Source organism: Nansenia antarctica, assembly GCF_963989245.1.
Source record: "Nansenia antarctica genome assembly, chromosome: 10".
Lineage (NCBI taxonomy): Eukaryota > Metazoa > Chordata > Actinopteri > Argentiniformes > Microstomatidae > Nansenia > Nansenia antarctica.
Genome location: NC_137680.1, coordinates 32,725,235 through 32,751,439, shown reverse-complemented (window position 1 = coordinate 32,751,439; position 26,205 = coordinate 32,725,235). Strand labels below are relative to the sequence as shown.

General features: G+C 44.7%; 1 pseudogene across 1 annotated transcript; it reads right to left on the bottom strand.

The window, feature by feature from the left end:
* Window positions 1-508: 508 nt before the first annotated feature.
* On the bottom strand, window positions 509-24,501 carry LOC308166885 (sterile alpha motif domain-containing protein 9-like; annotated as a pseudogene). Its single transcript has 5 exons — window positions 24,379-24,501; window positions 23,178-23,360; window positions 16,273-16,436; window positions 15,181-15,713; window positions 509-5,756 (listed from the first exon to the last, which is right to left on the bottom strand). The product of its transcript is annotated as a sterile alpha motif domain-containing protein 9-like (transcript).
* Between the last annotated feature and the right edge of the window lie 1,704 nt (window positions 24,502-26,205).

Below are 26,205 nucleotides of genomic sequence, written 5' to 3'. Positions count from 1 at the left end.
ACTGAAATCAACTTTTCAACAAAAAGTTACAGCCTAAGCATTTATTTATGCTACAAGCTTAATCATCATCATCACTGTCCTCAATTTCAACCATGGTAGAGGATGTTGTAGGGCAGGCTATCACTTTAAATAGCTCATTATTTTGATTGTGCAACAAATACTTTTTTTTCTTCTAATAGAATTCCCAACCATATTCCCTGGGTCAGGGGGTCGAGGTGCGATAATGAAACTGTAAAACAAATGTCTGAACGTTTGAAAGCTTCAGAGAAAAGAAACGTGTCCCTTGATGTTGTTTTTCCTTTTAGCGACGAGTCGTTCGGGACTGAATTTTCACGTGGCGGCGTGATAACCGTGATAACCGTGATAACCGTGATAACCGTGCTATACGCGGAATGAAAGTACGAGTTACAATACTTTCCGAATGTTTTCGTGAGGGGAGTCGCCGTGGTCGTCGTCGGTCGACTGTTGTGATGGATTACTCGTCGGGCCTTCGGCTGAGGGGACGGCAAATAGTTACTTAGTGGGGCTTGCAGTGATGCAGCAGTCAGCAGTCAGCAGTTGGATTTTGAGGAAGTAAATTCCTCTCCCAGCAGTTCCAGCTGTTGGTGCGCAAGAGCGCTTTCATGCGGCTGATCTGCCGCGCAGCATGCATTTTGGCGACGCATGCGCACTGGCGCACCAGTTATGTGCACCCCTGACAATAATGTCAGTGAATTAGAGGTATTGAATACACTGTTACACCTGTTATCTAAACTACACAGCATGTCAAGAGTGTGTTAACAATCACAAAATACAGTATTTCACAAAATATATCATTTAAAAAAAAGTTATCGAATAATTTGAACACACAACAACAATACTCAAAACTGCATGCTGCACCTTTAAGACAAAATGTATTAAAACAATTAAAATGTACACTATCTCTCAAGGATCAAATCAAACAACATTATCAGTGCACAAGTAACACAATATAAGCCATTTAGCTGACACTTTTATCCAAAGCGACTTACATTGCAATGAGTGCATACATTTCAGTATATATGGTCCCAGTGGGAGTCAAACCCACAACCTAAGTGTTGTTAGCTCTACCAACTGAGCCACAGAGGACCACAACATCAGGTCATAACTAAACGTTGTTTTAACACCCTACTTTCTTGTGATGTTGTATGCCACAGGTCCTTTGAATGTAAAGCCCAAGTAGAATGTGACGTTTTCATTGCCATAAGGCACTGAGGCTCCATTGAGAGGATGGATGGTAAACTTCTTTTTCTGTGGACCCTCCAGGTAGACCGTTCCATCCTCTGTCCATCCAGAGACTCGCTTAAACAGACTTGCAATCTCCTGCATTTTCCACACCTCTCCACGGAACCACTTAATTCTTCTTTCTGAGAAGGCAAGGACCTTTGTGATCGTTTCAACCTTGCTCTTGTGGACAATCTTGGCCAATCCACTTCCATTACTCAGGAAAAAATGTGTGAAAATCCTTCTCTTCCTCTGGGGAATATCCTTCATTTTGGTCCAGTAGTTTCTTTTGAGGTATTCCACCGCTGATAAGACAATGTCATAATTGTTCTCTTTGTCATGGTCCGTGTCATGATCTTCAGGCCAGAATAGCAAGGTCAGCAGGAACAGAGCACTGGGTAGGCATTTTTCCTTGATTGGGAAGTGCTGACTGAGTTTCTGAAGATCTTTCAGAGCAGCTAACTTCGACGACTGAGGTGAAAGGCAACTTAAAGCGATATGAGCTGCTATGTAATTGACAAGATCCTTCTGATCCATCCTGGCCATAAGAGGGTTGCTGGGGTAAAGAGATATGATACTCTCGAGGATTTTGACGTGGTCTCTGTCTTTCTGATCAACCAGAAGGGAGAGGATTGAAGTTATATTTCCGCCACCAAGCCGATAAATGAGCATGCGTTTCATGAACGGAGTTAGACTGGCTGGGTTTGATTGACACAACTTTGAGGTTGTGCTCAGAGCGGCTTCACTGAAGTACTTCCCATACTCAGAGGATTTTCTCTCCAGCCATATCAATGGATGGCTTGTTTTCAACTCTGAACTTTCGTTTGTCCCCTCCACATCTGCATTGATGTCTGTCTGGAAGTAACTCATGTCGTCAGAGATCCACTCCAAGGCTCCATGTAGTGTCATTTGAAGGTTTTTCAAACTGCTGTGAAAAGGCTCCCAGGGTTTCTCAACTTCATTGGGGATGTAATCAGTGAGCAGGTACTTCATGCCTTCTGAGTGGCCGTAGGTTTTGTTTGAGAACACAGGCAACGAGAATATGAGCTTCAACAGGCTGCATCCAACGTCAACTGCTGCAAAAAAGCCTGAATTGTTCATGGTTTCAAGGTCGGACACTGCCGCCTTTTCACATTCTCTGAAACACTCCATAGCTTTCAGTGCCGTCTCAACAGCATCAGCTGTGTTTTCTGCTGTCTTTGGCACCTTTTCAATTGCTTTACATTTGGCATTGAACCATTTTTTGTACAGTTGGCCTTTTGTGTCAAGTATATAGGAGTTGTTGGGCATGTTTGTTGCCGCAATTTCTGCCCAGTGTTTTGCATCTTCAAACCTTTCATAGGAGTAATTCAGGCGGGCAAGTTGTTGAGCAAAAAATGCATCTTTGTTGAAACGTGCGTATGCCTCCTTTAGTAGCTCAATTGCTCTCTCTGGGCTTTCTTCATCACACACATGTTCAATGAGAGGAGAGAAAAAACTGTCCGATTTATCACCTTTAGTTACTCTGCAACGTCTCATGAACAGGTCTCTCAGAAACTTTGCATACTCTTCTTTTCCAAACCTGTGCTCAAAAAGCACATCCTCACGGAGAAGGTCCATGGCTATCCTGCTTTGCTGCTTTTTGGCACCTAGAAGTTGCTGAAGGATTTCCTTTGCCACAAGTGGATGAATGATTCAAATTGATTCAATGTGTGTCTTGTCATCTCTCAGGTGTATGAAGGCAAGTTTGGCTTGCTCACTTAATGACCTCTCAAAAGCATGCTGGCGAAATCTCTCCATGTGGATGGTTAATGCTAGCAGGGCTTCGCAGTGGGACTGTGAGAGGAAGGAGTTCTGAAGGTAAGTGTTGAGCAACGCCACATAACGAATGAGGCGGGTGACAACTGAATCATGATCAATGCCGTGTAACAAATGTTTCACAAATTGTTCGACATACTCCACAATCTTCTGATGGTCAAATTCTTCACTCATCAAGACGAATGTCAAGATGAACTCTGGCTGGTACTGTTCTTCAAGCTTCTGTCGTTTCCCAGCAAACTGTCTCTTCTCTTCTTTTGACAGTTTGTGAGTGACCGCTACATTTTGCAGTGGCGAGTCTTTGCACATCTTCTCTGGATTATGGAATCGTCTGCAGCTCAACAGGATGAAACACAGTGTTCCTTGTCTGATTTGATGTGTTTTGATGGCAAGCTCTAATTCATTCCTCAGATCATCAAGGTAATCTTTATCGCAGTCCTCGATCAGAAGGAGCACCGGGAGACACTTCTGAGGATCTTTTTCCTCATACTCTCTGAGCTGAACAGCATGCTCAGAGACAATGGCAACAGGGTATGATGGCTTCACAACAGCACACCGTAGGTCTTTCCTATTGTTCCACAGCACCTGCCTTGCCACAGTACTTCCACCACTTCCTGGGTGATGGTAGATGTTGATACTGTTCACAGGTGGTTGGTCTACACCCCATTTCATAGTGTCACTGACAAGTTTGGATATATCCCTGTATGCATCCCTTTGAATCACCTCTCCAACAAACTTCTTCTCTGCAAGCCAGAAATTTAACCAAGTCACTTTACCCCCATGGTAAAACTGTCTTTCAATGTTTTCTTTCTCGGCTTGGATGAATTCATCACTTGTTTCATTGCAATGATCAACACTCAGGATTTCCAAGGAATACATCCTTTCCTCCTCACGTGTTTCAAGAAGGCACTGTCCTTTAACATAGATAGGCAAGTGCTTGGTGGCTCGAGAGGTTACAGGTTGAATTTGCTGCAGTGTCGCGTCCACATGGCTCATTTTCATCCCAACCACACTAGAACGGTTCAGAGTTTCTGTTTCACATGAACCCTCAGCAAAGCTTTGCCATTTCTGATAGTTGTCTTCTGATTCTGAGATGCAAATGATGTCCTCATGACCTTCCATGTCTGTGAAGAACTCATAGAAGGTGTGCAAGAGGGGCTTCTCGACTGGGGATGTGAGGAGGAAAATCACCAAGAATGTGCCATTTGGCAAGATCTCTTTGCAGATCAATGACACTGATTCTCTGAGGAGTGTCATTTTTGTTTTGATCCATGTCATTTCATCGCAGGGGTTCTCGTTTCCTTTGTAATCACTGCGTCCATTACAAAATACCCAGCTGGTCTGCTCAAACAAATGCAGGTGACTCACAAATTGTCCAATGCTCATGCCACTTGGAATTTTGTAGTTCTGCATGAAATGAATATTCGCAGCGTGATGTTGACTGTATTTACTGCAGAGTCCTGACAGCTTGGAATCCGGGTCAAAATCAAACACACAGAATATGTTCATGTTCAGTAAGTAGTCAATGCTTTTCAAGTCTTCTGGTTTGAACTTGTTTGTGACAAGAATGTACCATTTCTCCTTCTCAATGAATTTCTTGCCGCTACTTACTAGCATTGTGAGTTTCCTTCCAAGGTCTTGGCAGATGTCTGGTGTGTTGACAAAACGACAATGCTCTGCCTCTTCTCTTTGAGCATCTCGGTCTTTGACTCGCTGGTAGAAGTCATTTGGATCAGTGACTGGCTCTGTTTTTGAACCCACCCTGCGATAGATTGTATCCTTTTCATGCTCAATTTTGTTAGCTGACTCTTTGAAGTTTGGCAGACGAACTGAGAACACTTTGTTCTTTACAACGCTAACGGAGGGAACAATGTCAACCTCCACCACGTACTTCTCCTCAGCGCTGTTCATCACCTCTATGAACTGAGGCGGGCGTATGCACTGTCGCACATATTCACTATCAGAGCGAGAGAAACTCCTCTCAATGTGATCTAATGCATCAACATAAATATCTCTCTCAAAAACGGGGACACCGATTATCTCACCATGTACATAGCCTGCATCATCCCTGCTGTCCATTACACCGAAGTGTATTGTGCCATTTGATCTGATATTCATGCAGCCAGTGCCAAATTTGAGAACCTCCTTGGCAAATTTTGCCTGTAACCTTGTGCGGTCCAGTTTGGCAGCAATGTCAAATGACTTGTACTCATGACAGGGGGATATTAGGTCAATGACACCAGATTCGGGTTGCAGAACGTTGTGTTTGCTATACGTGAAATCAATACCTTCTTTGCCAAAAGGCCGTGGTTTGCAGTCTTTTTTTGTGGTCAACACAGAGACAGATTTCTCTAGACATGTTTGTGTCGCCTCTACCGAAATACTCTTATCTGTCTCTGGAATCTGATGAGCTGACCCCTGCTTATCCTTTTGACTTCCCTTTTCACGGTTGAGGCTAGGTTGAGTCTTTTCCTTGTCCTGGGTTCTTTTCCTGGAGTCGATAAGGTCACTTCTCTCTCTGATGATGAGCAGAGCCGGTCCTGATTTCATTCCAGTTTCTGTCTTCAGGTAGTCCTCAGTCAGTTTAAGGAGGATTCTTCCATCAACTTCCTCCTCATAAAGTTTCTTTATGTACTGCTCCTTCACACCAATAGTTCTTAACCAGGAGCTCACGTGAGATTCGTCCCATTTTTCAACTGGCAGCTTGTCAATTTCTTCTGCTAATAAAATTAGATCACAAAGCACAGCAAAGTTCAAATATAATAATAAGCAATATATAAATTATAATCATTACACATTTCTTAACTGTCTCTTACCCATTGTTGTACTTCGGTCTAGAACCTCACTGATCAGGGACCTGCACAATCATTCTGAGGAAGAAAGTCACTGTTAATCTCTTGTCATCCTCAGTTATAGATTTTGAGATGAACCATGGATCAATTTAAAATATTAACTGCACATTAGGTGACAATTTCCTCACAGACAACAGTCCATACTGTGAACAAAGTTGTACCCATAGCATTTGTGACGACACGGTCTGGTCAATTGGTCCGCAAGTCGCCATCCGATTTAATGTTCAGACATTTCTTTCGAAAAATGTAAACACAGCTGGTTTTGTGAGCCTGCTAACAATGTAAAGTAGTGTTATAGTTAACTAGGTAGCAGTGGCGATTACTCACCAAATCCATTGCGTTGCAGTATTTTGGCTTGACTAGCAAGTGTATGTTGGGATTTTCAACAACTTTGAAATGTATTTCCGTGTTTCAAAATAAAAGTCTGAACCTTTTGATTGGTTGCCGACTTGCGGCCCAAATGACCAGACCGTGTCACATTTAAAACAGACGGGACAGCACATAATCCAAGACAAGGTTAGAATACTACAGATCCCTTCCATTGTTTTCTTCAATTTAAATTAAAGGCACAAACCTTTTATTTTTATTATTATTATTAATTTATTTCTATTATTCACTGGCCATTTCATTTTATGATATACAAAGTGATACTAGAACAATATGACATATGCCTAATGAGCTTAGTACAACTGTCTTACCTTATCATAACCCAGAATATAAGTCTTGTTTTACTCACAGAATTCAGGCAGTTATTGCAGGCAATAACTTTTATGTTCTGTTCAGCATTTAATTGAGTGTATTTTAAAGAGTTAGGATAGGCTTTTTTAACTGATTGATTTGTTTTTATTTATTGTTTTTAACATTTTACAAAAACCTTTTAATTTGACAGAATTGTATATGCTGACTTATTTAAAATGTTCTTATTAATTGTTTAATTTGATGTCATGTTTTATGTAAAGCACTATTCTACATTAGCAGTACGAGTCTATATTAAATTGTATGAATATGTGCTATACAAATACATTTACCTTGCCTTGCCTTATTTTGGACATTTGATGAACCTGTCAAAATACTTTTGGGGACCCTGACATAGGGGTAAAAAGTGGTGTAATTTCTGAAAATTGAAACAGAATATGTACCGGTACACAAATACCATCAAATAAAAGAAGAAGACTAGATATATTAGCATATACTAGAAACCAAAATTGCTGTCCAAAACAGTCTTATTTTGCCAGACGGAGTACAAAGTTTAACATGGGGAAATGGTTTTCAATGGGGAAATATGCTTTTTCTGACCCAGTTGCCTCAACATTAGGCCTACTTGGCATGATTATTATGTAATATGCTTAAATCAAGATGTTCATATCATATGCTTATTATGCTCATGTTGTATGTTGTCAAGACTATTTTACTGTTGCAGAAATCTATCATACAGTGTAAAGCCCAGCAGACACTAAGCGATTTCAGCCACAAATTTGCCGCAAGCCATGTTTTCATGTCAAAGTTTACATATTGGCCTGGGGTGGTCCAGTGGTCTAGTGGTCTAGTGTCCTGCTGACATGCCCTCTCTCCCCTCTTCTCCTTACTTTCCTGTCTGTCTTCACTGTATCTGTCCAATAAAATTAGAAATATGAGTGGGACTGCCCCACTCAGAAAAAAGTACTAAGTATAATATATATTACATATCGTAAAGTGAGCAAGTCAGTTCTGAATTGTGACATACTGTATTGGGGTAATTCTACAGAAACGGTGGCATTTGCAATTGCAAATGTCTTAAAAATAATAATAATAATAATTAACCTCTTACATTTAACAATCCCCAAAAATTAAAGCTTAATGTATAGATTTTTTGGTATACATTCACTCAAACTGGTCTTACCAGGAGTAGTAACACCAATGACAGTAACGCCAATGACAATCTACAGAACAAATGGGTTTTTACAAAATGGCCGCTGCAGTACCTCAAGCCACATGTCTTCAATCATATCAAATATCACATTTAATCAATATCTATTATTAATTAATTAATTAATTCCCCTTCGTATGAAATGAGTAACACCAGTGACATATTTAAAAGCCTTGTGTAGAATTAACACATAAATCATCACATTTATAACAAATGGAGAGACAGCAGATTGACCATGTGCGTATGTTGATCACATGTCCTCCAATCACCTCTTGAACCAAGAAGTACTTCTAAAAGTTATTTCATTTCTTTATAAATAAAAGTTTTGTGAGGCACCAATGACATGAAATGTTGTGACCACTCTTACCGTTATATTTAGGGATGTCCCGATCCCATTTTTTCACTACCGATACCGATACCGATACCTGGGCTTCAGGTATCTGCGATACCGATACCAATCCGATATTTGTATTTATTGTTTTACTCCTGAATAATAACAAATACTTCCCCAGTATATAGTCCACAACAACAGTTGGCTATTAAAGACTGCCAGCCTTTATTCAAGCAACAAAAACAGTACTCTGCAGTACTCAGTGACCAACTGGTTAAAACAATTTAAACTGCAGCATTCAGCATTGTAGAAAAAAAGAGTTACTGTCTGATTTCTAGTTTTAGTGCCTTCAGGTTTTTATTCTATTTATCTTCTCTTACAAATGGCAAATCAATTATAGGACCCTTTTTAAAAGTGTAGCCTAGTGACACTGCTGGTGAGACCAGAAATCGAAGGGGTGTCAACAATATCTGGTTTTCTTTTTTTTCAACTCAAGTTTTAAGTACCCAGTCCATATAATAAAAAACAGTTATAATCTGTGGATTGGATTAACTATTCTCGTTTTTCGGAGGCTACCAGTAAGTGATAATGACTTGTAAACATACTCTCGTTTTAGGACGTGTTCAAAAGCAAGGACTGTGTGTTCATCTAGTTATGTGTAGTTATGTGTTTTAGCATGTCCATGTTCTCTCAGTATGTTGTGATGTTATAAAAACGCAGTTAGACGTTTGTAGCGATGTACCGCTGTTAGCTGTTAGCCGCTAGCAGCGTTTGTTGTTGTGGTTTGGTCAGAGCAGTGGTGTGCCGTCAGGGCCAGCAAGGCCTTCTCTGCTGGCCTAAACATCATCAGAATATACATTTTATTTTTATATATTTTTTCCACAAATATGTATTAATGATTCCCCATAGTCTATTCTCTTCATTTCATAGCTTTCCTCTTGGTTGCGCTGCTTCCAGTCTCCAATTGAGATTTGGAGGGCTGGCCTTTATGTTAGAGCTTTTATCCAATCAAAATGTGTTGCTAGGGGGCTCCCAAATCTGCCCGCCTGCACAACAGACGGTGCCGCGAAGGCGACCTGTAACTTAACGTTGGACGAGAACACCTGTGGCGTAGCTAATGGAAACCTACGTAGATTTAGAGTAGGCGAGCAAAATCAACAACGGCGCCTGCTGTAAGGCTCAATCTGATGTCAGCACCCAGCACGTCTTTTGATTGGATACGCACTATTGAGATGCGTAGCAAGGTAATTTGCGTATCTTTATACCGTCTACAATCAGCTACAATGGCTGAAGGGGGAGAAGAGGCAGATGTGGTGGCAGATCTTAAAACAACGCCATTTTCTAGAAGAACTTTCCAGGAAAAGATAGACATTATCAGAGAACGGAATGAATGAAACGGAACGAATTAATATATAGGTAATTAAAATGACAAATATAGGCTTATAAAATAAATGTTTGATGCGTCTGTTGCAGGTTGCAAGAGATGTGGAGATTACGTGGGTGGCGCACGTGAATCAGCTGTGCAGTAAAAGTACTCAAGGAGACTTGTTGAATTGTTTTGTCACGTTTCTTGACGATAAAAGTGCCTTTTATTTAAAAGTTTTGACAGTATCCAAGCGAAGCGATCTTAAAGATGTTAGTTTAACACTCTTCATTGTAAATGCGGATTTATTGATTAAAAATGCTTCGGAAATATTAATATAACTCTGTTGTACTTGTCTGATTATGTTAAGGTGATGCAACGCCCGGTTATACTGTGTTTCTGTCTAGTTTCTAGAGCCATGGCGTCATAATGATGGTATTAAGAGGTAGAATAATTCAGGTAGGACTGTGTCGGACATCACTGAAGGCCTAGGTGTGAAATCATTTCATGATTAATAATGACTGACAATGCTTTGCTCATCCCTGTGTGACTATCGATCATATCGGATCCTAGATTCCATTAAGAATACACAAAATGCTATTTCACCATGCCCTCACGTTAAGATAAATCGGCTTGCGAGGAGTTTATGCTCATGCCAATAGCTGTAGAATCCGTCAATGCATGTGAACATTAGACATTGATGGTGAACTCGCTTTGTCAGAAAATTAGAATAGTTCTCAAAAGTTGATAGATACAAATTCCAACCATTCAGACATAACCACTCATAACCACTCATAACCACTCATAACCACTCATAACCATTCATAACCACTCATAACCATTCATAACCACTCATAACCATTCATAACCATTCATAACCACTCATAACCATTCATAACCACTCATAACCATTCATAACCATTCATAACCACTCATAACCATTCATAACCACTCATAACCATTCATAACCATTCATAACCACTCATAACCATTCATAACCACTCATAACCATTCATAACCATTCATAACCATTCATAACCATTCATAACCACTCATAACCATTCATAACCATTCATAACCACTCATAACCACTCATAACCATTCATAACCATTCATAACCATTCATAACCACTCATAACCATTCATAACCACTCATAACCACAGCAGACCTGAAGATCAGCAGCTCTGTCAAGAGTGCAGTGTGAACATGAATCGCAAGTGCAACAAGTAACATATGAATCGAACCAGTCTGAATCGGACCAAATGACAGGTGTGAATCTGTCCCTAAGCCTAACATCACCCGTGTGATAATGCACTTAAGTGCAGAAACCCTTTTAGCCGACCAGAATGAATAATGAGTTCCCACCGCTTTTGGAAATACATTTTTTTAAAATATTTTTCAACGCGATCCCAACAACAACACTAAAGTATTGACATCTATATAGTTGTTGCATGATATGTCACAATAAGCATTGCATTAATTGATTTGTCGTCAAAAAAGCCTTACCATAAACAGACGAGCTGTAATCTGAGACTCAGGCGGGACATTATGATCTCCTCTAGGAAAACATATCCAACACAACTACATAAGACACAAACCACCACATTCATTTGCTTTTCTCTGTCGGTCAGAAATGCTTCAGCAGAGATATATGATATCTAACCGGCTGGGTTCAAGATACAGCAAATGGTATACTTCTATATATACTGTACATTCTGTATACGAACCTCATTGAATTGATCGATTGTTATTTCCGCAAGATAGTTTTAGCCAGAAATGCACGACACGTCTTTGGTAGAAGGCTGATCTGACCAGAACCGTCCAGCTCGGCTCCGTGACGTTCAATCAGAGTTCAGAGTGAAATAAAACCCGGGTATCTGGTCCTGTCCCTCCCTCCTCTTCCTCCCTCCTCGTCAGAATCACTGTAAGTTTCGTTTTTGAGGAAAGGAGAGACAGTCACCATTGACAACTGCGCATCACCCCCCCCAACTGCCCCCCCCCCCCCCCCCAACATATTAATCAACACCCGGTGTTATGAATACATTCACAAAGATATAAAATGCTCCTTTATTTGCCATTTCACTCCAACAATGACATGATGTTTGCAAAAGCTGAACAGTGATAGACATTAGGCCGAGGATACTCTGTTGTTGCATATAAAGTTCGGACAGCGGAGAACAGTCATGACAAGGCGCTGTTCTCCACGGGCGACTCCTGGGAATGCTCTATCGACCAAATATAGTATGTACAACATACACAACGCGGCAAAGCCCTCTTTTCTAAAACCGGATAAAGCTTCACTGTGTAACAAAATACACTAAACTATTTAGATTTTTGGGGTGTGCACAATACAAACTCCACCTGAGGTAAAGTTTATTCCACTCATAACAAAAAAACCAAAAAAAAGAAGATCACAATTAATAAATTAAAGGCATAGTGTCTGTCATATCATTACTGACAATTCATAGTAATAAAAACGTGTAGGAAAAAAAATCTAAAAGATGGGATGAGGACTACAAAAATAAAATACAAGACTCCTCAAATGCTCATAATTCGACATGTTACACTTCAATCACCCCCCCCCCCCCCCATGGGCCAGCTCCACATCACCCCCCCCCCCCCCCCATGGGCCAGCTCCACATCACCCCCCCCCCCCATGGGCCAGCTCCACATCACCCCCCCCCCAAGGATCAAAGTCCAGGCCTGATCCTTTGTTGACTTTCTTTTGTCCTCCCAAGTTCTTCAACTGAGGTTAAGAGAGGGCCACTTGCTAAGACATTCCGTGTTACATCTTACCTGACTGTGTTACCTACAGTGCATTTCCTTCTGAAAATGGTGCAGTAGCTTTTTCATTAGACAATAAATACACTTGACAAAAAGGTCTTTTGTATGTTGCTGGTAAAGTAGGTCACATGCTGTTTCCTGACATCCTACCTCACAGCCTGTGTGAGGTGATGCACTATCTTAAAGCATACTGTTGTGAATCCCTCTTCGGCTCCGCCCCCTCCTGCCTCGTTGGCGCTCGTTGAGCCTCATCAGGCTCAAGTGGAGACAGCTGGGTCCAGCTATCAACTCAGGAGGAGGCAGCCCTATAAAGAGCCCCAGAAACCTTCCTCCGACGCTTGATTATTTTGACCCATGTGGTTAGTAGTTTGGCTCTCCCTGTTGTTCTCTCCTCGTTCAAGTAGTTTCTCTTCAGAGTTTTGTTTGTTTGGTACTTTGCTAACCGTAGTTGTTTTCTTTGTTGATCCTCGCTCCCCAAAGGAACCTGCCTCCCCCTGCCTAGACCTCCTGCCTGCCTATCGACTACGTCTCCTGCCTATGTCCCTGCCTGCCTAACGACCACCCCTCCTGCCTATGCCCCTGCCTGTCTACCGCCTACTCCTCCTGCCTAACCCCCTGCCTGCCTGCCGCCTACTCCTCCTGCCTAACCCCCCCGTCTGCCTGCCTGCCGACTATTCCCCCTCTCTGCTCTGGACTGGTTAGTACACGTACATATTTCAACACTTCACTCATCTACATATCTACACCACACTAGTTTTGCACGCTAGACACTCACACCCAGACACATAGAGTACAGTTCCACTCACACCTCATTTACATTATCCAGTTCTCTGGCATCCACACATTCCCCCCACTTAGGCCCCGTTAGAGTAGGGTTATTCTTTTGTCCTTCATTTTAATAAATCCTTTTATTATAAGTTTGCCTCTTGTGTCCGTCTGTTCTGGGGTTCTGCTACACTTGACTCTTTTGCTAGTGCTACCATAACACATACAGTGCAAAACAGCAAACGTTGTGTGTTTACCAACTGGGGATAGGATAGGACTGGGAATAGTTTCTTTTTGTTTTTTTAACAACTGAACATCCAAAGAAATGTCCACTGCTTGCATTTGCTTTTGTCTCCATGGAAACACCATGTGTAAACACAGTAAGATCACCATGGAAACACCATGTGTAAACACAGTAAGATCACCATGGAAACACCATGTGTAAACACAGTAAGATCACTGTCTGCATTTACAGGTGAACTAATCCACGTGGCAAGGTAAACAAATGAAAACCTGAGCTTTGGTTCTGTACCATAGCACACAGGGTATATTGACTTTGGTTCTGTACCATAGCACACAGGGTATATTGACTTTGGTTCTGTACCATAGCACACAGGGTATATTGACTTTGGTTCTGTACCATAGCACACAGGGTATATTGACTTTGGTTCTGTACCATAGCACACAGGGTATATTGACTTTGGTTCTGTACCATAGCACACAGGGTATATTGACTTTGGTTCTGTACCATAGCACACAGGGTATATTGACTTTGGTTCTGTACCATAGCACACAGGGTATATTGACTTTGGTTCTGTACCATAGCACACAGGGTATATTGACTTTGGTTCTGTACCATAGCACACAGGGTATATTGACTTTGGTTCTGTACCATAGCACACAGGGTATATTGACTTTGGTTCTGTACCATAGCACACAGGGTATATTGACTTTGGTTCTGTACCATAGCACACAGGGTATATTGACTTTGGTTCTGTACCATAGCACACAGGGTATATTGACTTTGGTTCTGTACCATAGCACACAGGGTATATTGACTTTGGTTCTGTACCATAGCACACAGGGTATATTGACTTTGGTTCTGTACCATAGCACACAGGGTATATTGACTTTGGTTCTGTACCATAGCACACAGGGTATATTGACTTTGGTTCTGTACCATAGCACACAGGGTATATTGACTTTGGTTCTGTACCATAGCACACAGGGTATATTGACTTTGGTTCTGTACCATAGCACACAGGGTATATTGACTTTGGTTCTGTACCATAGCACACAGGGTATATTGACTTTGGTTCTGTACCATAGCACACAGGGTATATTGACTTTGGTTCTGTACCATAGCACACAGGGTATATTGACTTTGGTTCTGTACCATAGCACACAGGGTATATTGACTTTGGTTCTGTACCATAGCACACAGGGTATATTGACTTTGGTTCTGTAGCATAGATAGTACACACAGGGTACAGAATGCGCACTCTGCAGATTTAAAATAAACTTAAGCGCATGGGGCTTTGTGTGGAGGATGATGCTGGATTAGCCAACATAGGCAGGTTATAGAGTCAGAGGTGTTGTATCAGAGGGGGTTGGGTGACACCTGGCCCGGTGCTAGGACTTTGGTGGCCATAAACCAGATAGTGATTGTGCCCCTGACACCCTTTGGTTTGGTGGTAGGGGAGTTTTTGATTGACGGGTGGAACCCCCCCACCCCCCCCCCCCCCCTCCTCGTCTAGCGGTTGTGTCCCTAAACAGCCACAGAGACTGTTTAATGCCGTCGACCGGCCCTGGGTGATGCAGACCAAACACTATAGGCCAACCTTCCTTGGTTCTCAACGTACTACCCCCCCAGACAATGGAGAAGAACTGAGAAGAGGAGAGCAGGAAAAACAACAAAGAAAAACGAACGAACAAACATATTCTTTTATCAATGTTCTAATTAAACACCCTTTGGAATTATACGCCATCTTTTAGCCCAAGAACCCGACACGACTCACAGGGCTGCGTTCGTAAAGTCGCTGTCGGTCTCTGAGAGCAACACTGACTGGGTTCAACGTCATAGAGCGACCAAAGTCATTTGATTGGACAAGAGGCACTCGTAAGGCATCGCTCCTCTACGCCGGCCTGGCTCAGACGGGCTCCGTGTCCAGTGTAGATGGGCCTGGGGGTGCAGGTGGTCCTGGGGGTGCAGGTGGGCCTGGGGGTGGAGATGGGCCTGGGTGTGCAGGTAGACCTGGGGGTGGAGGTGGGCCTGGGTGTGCAGGTGGGCCTGGGGGTGGAGGTAGGCCTGGGGGTGGATGTGGGCCTGGATGTGCAGGTGGGCCTGTATGTGCAGGTAGGCCTGGGGGTGGAGGTAGGCCTGGGGGTGGAGGTAGGCCTGGGGGCGGAGGTAGGCCTGGGGGCAGAGGTGGGCCTGGGTGTGGAGGTGGGCCTGAAGGGGCGGAGGTAGGCCTGGGGGCGGAGGTGGGCCTGGGTGTGGAGGTAGGCCTGGGGGCAGAGGTGGGCCTGGGTGTGGAGGTGGGCCTGAAGGGGCGGAGGTAGGCCTGGGGGCGGAGGTGGGCCTGGGTGTGGAGGTGGGCCTGGGTGTGGAGGTGGGCTGGGCAGGACGGAATCTGATGATGATGATGACGATGATGATGAAGAGAGAGTTTCTGAGGGTTGTGTGGGCAACACAACAGGGGGGTGAGGGGGTACTGACTCTGTGGGTGTGGTGCTCCACGCTGGCACCGTGTGTGTGGGTGCTGTGGTCGCTAGGGGCGACGGTGGTGGTAGTGGTGGTGTGTGTGGTGGTGGTGGTGGTGGTGTGTGTGGTGGTGGTGTGTGTGGTGGTGGTGGTGGTGGTGTGTGTGTCTCGGGGTGTGTGTGTGGTGATGGTGGTGGTGTGTGTGCCTCTGGTGGTGGTGGTGGTGGTGATGTGTGTGTTTGAGGTGACTCTGTGGCCACGGGGACAGGGTGTGTGTGTGTCTCGGGGTGTGTGTGTGTCTCGGGGTGTATGTGTGGTGGTGGTGGTGTGGTTTGTGTTTCAGGTGACTCTGTGGCCATGGTGACAGGGTGTGTGTGTGTCTCGGGGTGTGTGTGTGGTGGTGTGGTTTGTGTTCGAGGTGGCTCTGTGGGTGTGTGTGTCTCGGGGGGGGGGGGGGGGGGTGCGGGCCGGGGGTGTGTGTGTGTGGGCCGGGGGTGTGTGTGTGTGGAGTCCGTGCCCAGGCGTGCTGGTCTGCGCTGGGGTAGTAGGGCAGGAAGGGGCGCTCCTGGCAGCAGCAGCGCATGGCCAGGTAGGTGTGCAGCAGCAGGCCGGGGAAGCGGGAGGTGAAGTAGGACACGAAGTCGTCGGGGATGGAGCCCAAAGTCTCCTGCACCTCCGCTGGCAGCTCCCTCTAATGGTTCTTCTGTGGGGGGGGGGGGGCACAACAAACAAAATGGAGTTAAAAAAGGACACAAAAACTAAATGGAGTCATTATCACTATTATGCCTTTGTGTTTCCCCACAGACACACACACACATACACAAACCCACTCTCTCTCTCTCACACACACACACACACACACACACCCATTCACACACCCACTCTCTCTCACACACACACACACACACACACACACACACACACATTCACACACGCACACCCATTCACATACACAAACACACAAATATACACAAACACTCACACACACCCATTCACACACCCACTCTCTCTCTCTCACACACACACACACACACTCACACCCATTCACACACCCACTCTCTCCCATCCCCCCCCCCGCCCCCACACACGCCACACCCCCCCGCACCAGTCAGGTCACCCAAACACGCTAGTCAGGTCGCCTGGGGACAACTTGGTAAATGGTAAATGACAACTTCTGCATCAAAGACTACAGATAATTACAGATAATATAATAATAATATAACAATATACGCCATTTAGCTGACGCTTTCATCTAAAGTCAGTTAAAATGCAGTGAGTGCATACATGTTTCAGTATATACAGTCCCGGCGGGAATCGAACCCACAACCTAAGCGTTTGTTAGCGCCCGACGTGCTCTACCGACTGAGCCACAGAAGACCACACTGATACTGTATACAATCGTCCCCCACAAAATGTGTCCGGCTGTGGCGCAGGAGGTAGAGCCGCCGTCTATGCGCATGAGCGGAAGGTGAACGAGAGCGAGAGTCTGAGAAAAGTTTGAGCGAGTTTGGCAAACAACAAGCGAACATTATAACATCTATATTTAAGCGAGTTTTTGGTTTTGAGTACCCCGACAGCTTCGTGCTGATCGGGGGCTTCTAAGGACGGACGACATGGCAACGAACACAGCGAACGGAATGGACGATGATGAAAACAACACGGATAAACGGTACGACGCAAGCTTGACGGTGGAAGTGGGACTGGAGCATGGAAGCAATATTACTGTGATGGAAATGTTACGAGGTATAAAGGAGGTGTGTGGAAATGTGGAGGGCTGTCGGTCGAAAGGAGACAGAAAATATGAGATCACGCTGGCATCGAGGAGAGGGAAGGACAAGCTCACGGACGGATTTATGATAAAAGACGTGAGAATAATGGGAAAGGACTTGGCAGTGGATGAGATGGTGGTCTCGTTTTTAAATCTCCCGGTATATTTGAAGTACGACGTGATCAGGTACAGGCTGGAGTCGTGGGGGGTGAAGGCGGTGTCACCGATCAAGAGAAGGACGTGGCCGGGAACGGACATAGCAGACGGGACCCGATACATGAAGGTGAAGTTCACAGAAGAGGTGAGGTCTTTGCCATATTCTACTAAGTTTGAGACCCTGGTTGGAGTGGATCACTTTAGGGTGATTCACGATAAGCAAGTAAGGGTGTGTAGGCTGTGCATTAAGCCAGGACATGTTATACGAGAATGCCCGGAGTTCGTGTGCTTCAAATGCAATAAACAAGGACATTATGCACGTGAATGCATTGGAAGGAGATATGATGGAGGAGAGAGAGTGAGCAGTGATGAGGAGGAGGAGGAGGAGGAGAAGAAGGAGAAGGAGAAGGAGAAGGAGGAGGAGGAGGAGGAGGAGGTGGTGGAGGTGGAGGTGGAGGAGGTGGAGGTGGACGAAGAAGAGGAGATGGAGGGAGAGGAGGAGGAGGAGGTGGTGGAGGAGGAAGAGGTGGAGACACAAGGAGAAGGTGGGGAAAGGAGCCATGAAGATGTGACGGAGGGAGGAGGACAAGCTGAGGTGGTGGAGGAGACTCAGTTGGAGCCGGAAGTGGAGGGAGGAGCGGAGGGGCCTGGTCCGGTGGAAGTGGAGGGTAAAGAGAGAGAGGAGATTGGAGCCAGCCTCGACAACGCAGTAAGGGATGGAGAAATGGATGAGGCAGGGCCTTCAACAGAGGGCGTGGGGAAAAGAAAAGGTTCAGATGAAGGACTATATGCGGATGTACAGAGGGTGAGGACAAGATCAGGAAGGGGTGCAAAAGGTGCACGAGGGAAGAAGACCAAGGTAGGAAAATGACATGGCGGTGTATATGTTCCTTTTTTTGTGTGTCTTGACTATGGTCAGGGTTGTTGCTGTCAACACAAATGGACTCAGAGATAGGAAGAAGATGGAGCTTGTGTTGGCAGCATACAGAGAGGAGATCATATGCCTCCAAGAGACGCATTGGACAGAGGACATAATGGAGGAGGTAAGAAGGAGGTGGAATGGACAAGTTTATGTGAGCAATGGAACAGTGTATGCTTGTGGGGTGGCTATTTTGGTAAAGAATGGGGTGGTGAACAATGTAAGGAATATAATGAATGACAATGAGGGAAGAGTGGTGGGAGTGGGGTTTGAATATCAAGGGATTGAGTATGCACTGTATTGTATATACTGTATGCACCAAATGTGGACAAATATAGAAAAGTTTTTTTTGAATCTTTGAAAGAGAAATGTGTTGGGAATTGTATTATGGTTGGGGATTATAATGTGGTGGTGGATAGGTTAGATGTAACAAGGGGGGTGAAATTTAGGAATTATCCGTCACGCCCAGTATTGTTAGAAATTATGCGCACAAGAGGAATGGTGGATATATGGAGGGAGGGGCACCCTGATGCACAGGTTTTTTCAAGGAGACAAATGGTGATGGGGGTTTTGAGACAATCAAGGATCGATTTGTGTTTAGTGAAGAGGGAGGTGAGGCACCTGGTTGGAAAGGTTGAGTATCGGTTTATGGCCTTTAGTGACCACGATGCTCAGTCTTTCCAGCTAGGTGCGGGGAACGTAGGGGGAAGAGGAGGGACATGGTGCTTTAATGCAAGTTTACTTAAAGATATACGTTTTGGGGTGATAGTAAGAGAGTGTGTGAGTGTTGCTATGGAAGACCAGATGTATGAGAGTGATGTGTGTGTGTGGTGGGAAGGGATGAAGGAAAAATTAAAAGCTGTAATAATAGCATTCGCAAAACAGAGAGGGAAAGAGAGGGTGAGGGAGGAAAGGGATTTGCAGAAAAGGTTAGCAATAGAACAGGAGAGAGTTGATAATATTCCAGGGCATGATTTAACATTTGAGGGTGAGGGAAGATTTGAGGGAGTTAGAGAAGAGAAAGTGTGAAGGTGCTTTAGTAAGGAGTAGGGCAAAGTATGTGGTTGAGGGAGAAAGGAGTACAGCATTCTTTTTAGGTTTAGAGAAGAGACAGAAAGAGAAAGGGAAAATTAAGGAATTAGAGAATGATAAAGGTGAAATAATAACAGACTTAGTGGGAATAATGGATACTGTGCAGTCATTTTATACAGACCTATATACATCTGGGGGTGTGAATGAGGAATGTATGAATAAAGTATTAGAAGCAGTGGAAGCTAGGGTGACAGAAGAAGAAGGGAAAATGTGTGATGCAGACCTAAGGGTGGAGGAGGTTAAGACAGCCATCATGGGGTTAAACCCAAATAAGAGTCCGGGTTCGGATGGGTTGACGGCTGAATTTTATAAAGCTTTTGTTGACATCCTGGCCCCTATATTGTGCAGAGTGTATACGTGTATGGGGAATAAAAGGGTGGTTCCGGACTCTATGGGTTTGGGGGTGCTCACTTTATTGTATAAGGGTAAAGGGGACAGGAACAAATTACAGAATTATAGAGCATTATCATTACTTAATTGTGATTATAAAACCATAGCAAAAGTATTAGCTAATAGATTGAATAAAGCAATGAAAAACATGATTGCACCTACCCAGGCCTATGGAGTCCCAGGGAGGGATGTGGCAGAGAATATGTGCACATTAAGGGATGTTGTGAAGGACATGAGGGAGGAAGAGGGTTTATTGTTATCTTTGAATTTAAATCCCCCCCAAAAAGGCTTTTGACAGGGTGGAACATGTTTTTTTATTGAAAACAATGGAACATTTTGGGATTGGGACTGTTATGAGGGATTGGATTGAATTATTATATAAGAATGCTAGAAGTAAAGTAAAGATAGATGGATTATTGACTGACTCCTTCCCTTTGGGTAGATCAATAAGACAAGGGTGTGCACTGTCAGCATTGCTATATAGCATATCTGTGGAGCCATTGGCAGCTTATATTAAGCAGGAGAAAGAAATTAAGGGAATAAATATGCCGGGGGGAGGAGTTAGCATAAACCATCAATATGCAGATGACACGACATGTACTGTCAGGGATGTAAATAGTGTGAACAAAATAATGGGGTGTGTTAACATATATGGAAAGGCTTCTGGTGCAAAAGTGAATGTTGACAAGTCTGAAATGTTGTGTATAGGGGGAGTGAATACAGACAATTGTGTTTTTGATTTGAAAATTGTAAAGGGGATGATAAAAGTGTTGGGGATATCTTGGAGAGGATGACAGGGAGGCTGTTGATTACACATGGACAGGGGTTTTGAATAAAATAAGAACAACATTGAATTATTGGAAGCAAAGGAATATGAAACTGAAGGGAAAAGTTGTAATTGTTAATGCACTGTTAATGTCAAAATATGTTTATGTATTAGGTGTAGTGAATGTACCAGAGTGGGTTCTAAAAGAAACCAGGATGTTAGTGTCAGATTTTTTGTGGAGAGGAAAGGGGGTTAAAATAGCGTATTAGTAGCAGATTATGATAAAGGAGGGTTGAAACTGGTAGATTTGGAGGTAAAGATGAGGGCAATGAGAGTCAGAACAGTCAAAAGGTTTTTGTATGGGGAGGAAGGACATGGATGGAAAGGATACTTTAGGGAATGGGTACATAGATGTGGGGGGTGTGGGGATTATGGGTTGTTGATGTGCTTTAAAGCACGGATGTATGATAGGGTGCCGGAATTCTATAAAGAGGTGTTTAAAGCCTGGGGTAGTTTTTTGCCTGAGGTAGGATATGAGTGTGAGAAGAGAGGGGAGATACTAAATGTTCCAGTTTTATTGAACCCGGTAATAAGAAGAGAGGGGAAAATGTTAGAATCTAGGAGTTTCTGGAGGGCAGGACTGATTAGAGTAAGGGATTTTAGGTATGAGGTAGTGCCAGGGTTCCTATCAGAGCAGGCAATTATAGAAGTTGTTAGGGAAACAGATGAGGAGATGAGAAGGGGAGAAATAGTGAGCATGTATAATAAAATAAAGCAGAGTATACCAGGGGAGTGGGTGAGTAGGTTAGATAGGGAGTTAAGAGGGAAGGAGCAAACAGAGTTACCTAGGTTAAGACTATAGGGAAAGGGGAAACAGTGCGGGACTTCTCAGCTGTTAAGGTGAAGGAGTGCTACTGGGCACTGTTGGAGAGCAGAGTGAAGGAGCCTGCGGCAGAGAAGGTGTGGAGGCAGGTGTTCCCAGGATTGGAGGTGAAGAACATATGGAGGAATTTATTTTTAAAATATAATAGTTTAGAATGTACACATTTTGATTTTATGCTCAGGCATAACAGGGTTTATACTAAGGTGGTGTTGCATCAGGTAGACAGAACAGTTTCGAGGGAGTGTGATGTGTGTGGGATACAGGATGAGAACTTAATGCATATGCTTTTTGAATGTAGAGAAATGAAGGGATTCGAAGAAAGGTTGAAAGGACTAGTGAAGAAGCACTGGGGGGTGGAGGTGGTGGGGATGCAGGAGTGGAGGAGGATGGTGGTTTTTGGGGTGGAGGGAAAGAGGAGGGGAGTGAATATATGGTGTTTAAATTATGTATTATCACAGGCTAGGTATGCAATTTATTTGAGGAGAAATTTAGCAAGATTTGAGGGAAAGTGGATAACGGTGTGGAAAGTCTTTGAGGGATTGGTCAGGAAGAATGTGGGACTGATGCACAAGACAGGGCAAAACGATTTTGAGAAGTTGTTTATTAGGGATTGTGGGTTTATAAGGGTGGGGGTGGATGGAGGGTTGGAGTTTGATTTAGATTTTTGAAGATGTTTTTTGTTTTTGTAGTCGCATTCATTTGTTATTGATTTATGTTAAAGGGTTATTTTGGTTATGAAGGACTGACTGAATAATAGATGGATTTATCTCATACCAAAATGGTATGGGTGTGTTTTGTTCTATTTATTGGTTTTTTAATTTATTTTATTTGAATTAGAATACAATGAAGGCTATAAAATTAACATGTATGAATATGTATAGCTATGATTGTATTTAAAATAATATTTTTATAATAAAATAAAAAAAAATAAAAAAAAGAGCCGGTGTCTAATGATCGCAAATTCGGCAGATCGGCGGTTCGAGCCCCGGCTAGCGTGTGACACATGTCGAGGTGTCCTTGGGCAAGAAACTGAACCCCATTTGCTCCTAATGAGCGGGCCGGTGTGGCCTTGCATGGTAGCTTGCCGCCATCGGTGTGTGAATGTCTTCCATCTCTTACATTCTGTTCCTGGTGTAAATGCATTTCAGGTCATATTTTCCCCTTTACTGTGTCCCCTATGACTTCTACTGCCCCCCGTGTACTGTCTCTCTGTTCTCCAGTGTCTATATATATTTTAAGAAAAAACGTTTCCTTTTATCACTGAGACTACCAATGGCCTCGGGCCTGAGCTAGATTACTCTTCCTGCTACGACTGGTGGATTGATGAGGGACAGAGAGAGAGAGACAGAGAGAGAGACACACGGAGAGATAGAGTGTGGTATTGTGGGTCATTGGGTGGGGGTGTTGGGGGTCGGGGTGTTGTGGGTCAGTAGTGGGGGGGGGTCGGGGTCGGGCTACCTCCTGCAGCGAGGCGGCACACAGCTCGATGGCGATGTACTGGAACTGGCGGTCCCGCTCGGTGCAGTAGTAGCGGATCACGTTGGCGTGCTCGTCGCTCTCCCGCAGCAGTTGCACCTCGTGGGCCACCAGGCTGAAGCATTCTGGGAGGATCCTCTTCACCGCCACCGCACGGTTGTCAAACTGACCCCTGGGGGGAGGAGGAGGAGGAGGGCAGAGGTCAAAGGTCAAAGGTCTGGCAAACTGTGGTTGTGATTTCAAACTGACGGGAGGGTCGTTAACGAGGTGAGACCTGGTGGAGGGTGGAGAAGGGAGGGTGGGTGGAGGGTGATGTGTGTGTGTGTGTGTGTGTGTGTGTGTGTGTGTGTGTGTGTGTGTGTGTGTGCGCGTGTGTGTGTGTGTGTGTGTGTGTGTGTGTGTGTGTGGAGAAAGAATGAGAGAGAGAGAGAGTGAGAGAGTGTATGTGTGTGGAGAAAGATGGAGAGTGTGTGTGTGTGTGTGTGTGTGTGTGTGTGTGTGTGTGCTTCTGTGAGTTTCTGTGTACAAGTATCCAACTTCACAGGCACTTACTTGTCTGTTTGTGTGCGTCTGTCAACACTTCATTTACATTTACATTTATTTGACGCCTTTATTATCCAAAGCGACTTACCACAAACACATTTGTCTAAGTAAGTCAATCAATCATCTATCCACCAGTCATCATAACAAACAGTAATCTATGCTAGGACCAGGGGCTGTTGACTTCTCCCCTTCCCCTCTCTCCTGCCATACCACCGCTGGCCACCAGATAGAGCCCTTCTCAGAATTAGAATTTGCCATTTAGCAGACGCTTTACAGTCAGAGATTCCAGGGACAGTCCTCTGGAGTAACTGAGGGCTAAGTGTCTTACTCAAGAGCACACTAGTGGTGGTGTTCCCAGGTCTTACTCAAGAGCTCACTAGTAGTGGTGTTCCCAGGTGGGATTTGAACTCACAACCTTCTGATCACCAGTCCAACTCACGATCCGCTAGACCCCTCCTCCTCCTCCTCCTCCTCCCCCCCTCCTCCCCGCTCCCCCCCCTCCACCCTCCCCCTCCCCCCCTCCTCCTCCTCCCCCTCCTCCCCCTCCTCCTCCTCCTCCTCCTCCCCCTCCTCCTCCTCCTCCCCCTCCTCCTCCTCCTCCTCCCCTCCCCCCCCTCCTCCTCCTCTTCCTCTTCCTCACCTTGGGGTAGGTGATGACGAAGGCGACCCAACCTGCCAGGAGGAAGGTGCAGAAGATGATGGTGGCCATGTCCTTCAGCATGGAGTCCACGGGGGCCTCCGCCCGCCCCCCGCCGTCGTCCATGCCACTCTCGTTCACCTTCTGTGGAGGGGAGGAGGGAAGGGAGGAGAGGAGAGGAGGGAGAGGGGGGAGGGAGGGGAGATGAGGGGGGGAGGGAAGGAGGAAGGGAGGGAGGAGAGGAGAGGAGGAGGGGAGGAGAGGAAGGAGGGAGTAGAGGAGGGAGGGAGGGAGGAGAGGAGAGGTCAGGCTGAGAGTAACAGCTCATTTGTTTCAAAGTCTTCCAAGACTTCTGACACACACACACAGACACACCTCACACCTCACACACACACACACACACACACACACACACACACCTCACACACACACACACACACACACACACACACCTCACACACACACACACACACACACACACACACACAGACACATCATCATCATCATCATCATCATCATCATCATCATCATCATCATCATCATTGTCGTCGTATTCTCCAGTGAACATCCAGCGTGCTCCTCAGTTACCTGCTAGGTGTGAAACGTCCAGCAGGGAGCAGTATATCCTCTCAGTAGACTAGATACTAAACTATGTCCATACTGAGAGTGAGGCATGACGGACCAGCGACCTACCGATTGGCTGGCCGGCCTCTCTAACCTCTGACCTCTAACCTCTAGGCTACAGAAACTGAATAAGATGGGGGGGGTGGCACGTAGCCTAGAGGTTGGAGGTCTATCGGAAGGTCGCTGGTTCGATCCCCACCTCAGGAGGGAGATGGATGTGTTCCTACCACTGCTGTTGTGCCCTTGAGCAAGGCACTTAACCCCCTAACTGCTCCAAGGGCACTGACTATGGCTGAATAAAAGGTTGAATCTAATCTAAAACAGAAGAGTGTGTTCTAACCCTAACCTAAAACAGAAAGCTGTGTGTTCTAACCCTGTGTGTGTGTGTGTGTGTGTGTGTGTGTGTGTGTGTGTGTGTGTGTGTGTGTGTGTGTGTGTGTGTGTGTGTGTGTGCGTGTGCGTGTGTGTGTGTATTATGTGAGAGAGAGAGAGTTTGTGAGAGAGAGAGAGAGTTTGTAAGAGAGAGAGAGAGAGAGACAGAGAGAGAGAGAGAGTTTGTAAGAGAGAGAGAGTTTGTAAGAGAGAGAGAGAGAGTTTGTAAGAGAGAGAGAGAGTTTGTAAGAGAGAGAGAGAGAGTTTGTAAGAGAGAGAGAGAGAGAGTGTGTAAGAGAGAGAGAGAGAGAGAGCAAGTTTGTAAGAGAGAGAGAGCGAGTTTGTAAGAGAGAGAGAGAGAGAGTTTGTAAGAGAGAGAGAGAGAGAGAGTTTGTAAGAGAGAGAGAGAGATAGAGAGAGAGTTTGTAAGAGAGAGAGAGAGAGATAGAGAGTTTGTAAGAGAGAGAGAGAGTTTGTAAGAGAGAGAGAGAGTTTGTAAGAGAGAGAGAGAGAGAGTTTGTAAGAGAGAGAGAGAGAGATAGAGAGAGTTTGTAAGAGAGAGAGAGAGAGTTTGTAAGAGAGAGAGAGAGAGTTTGTAAGAGAGAGAGAGAGTTTGTAAGAGAGAGAGAGAGTGAGAGAGAGAGAGACAGAGAGACAGAGAGACAGAGAGACAGAGAGAGAGAGAGAGAGAGAGAGAGAGAGAGAGAGAGTGAGAGTAACTTGAGTTGTGTGTGTAGGCAGTTGGAGACTATTGTCAAGTGTAGAGTTGTGTTGCGGTGGCCAGCATCATGTGTCATTATGGCGTTATTTATGTGCCACAATTATTTCGAGAAA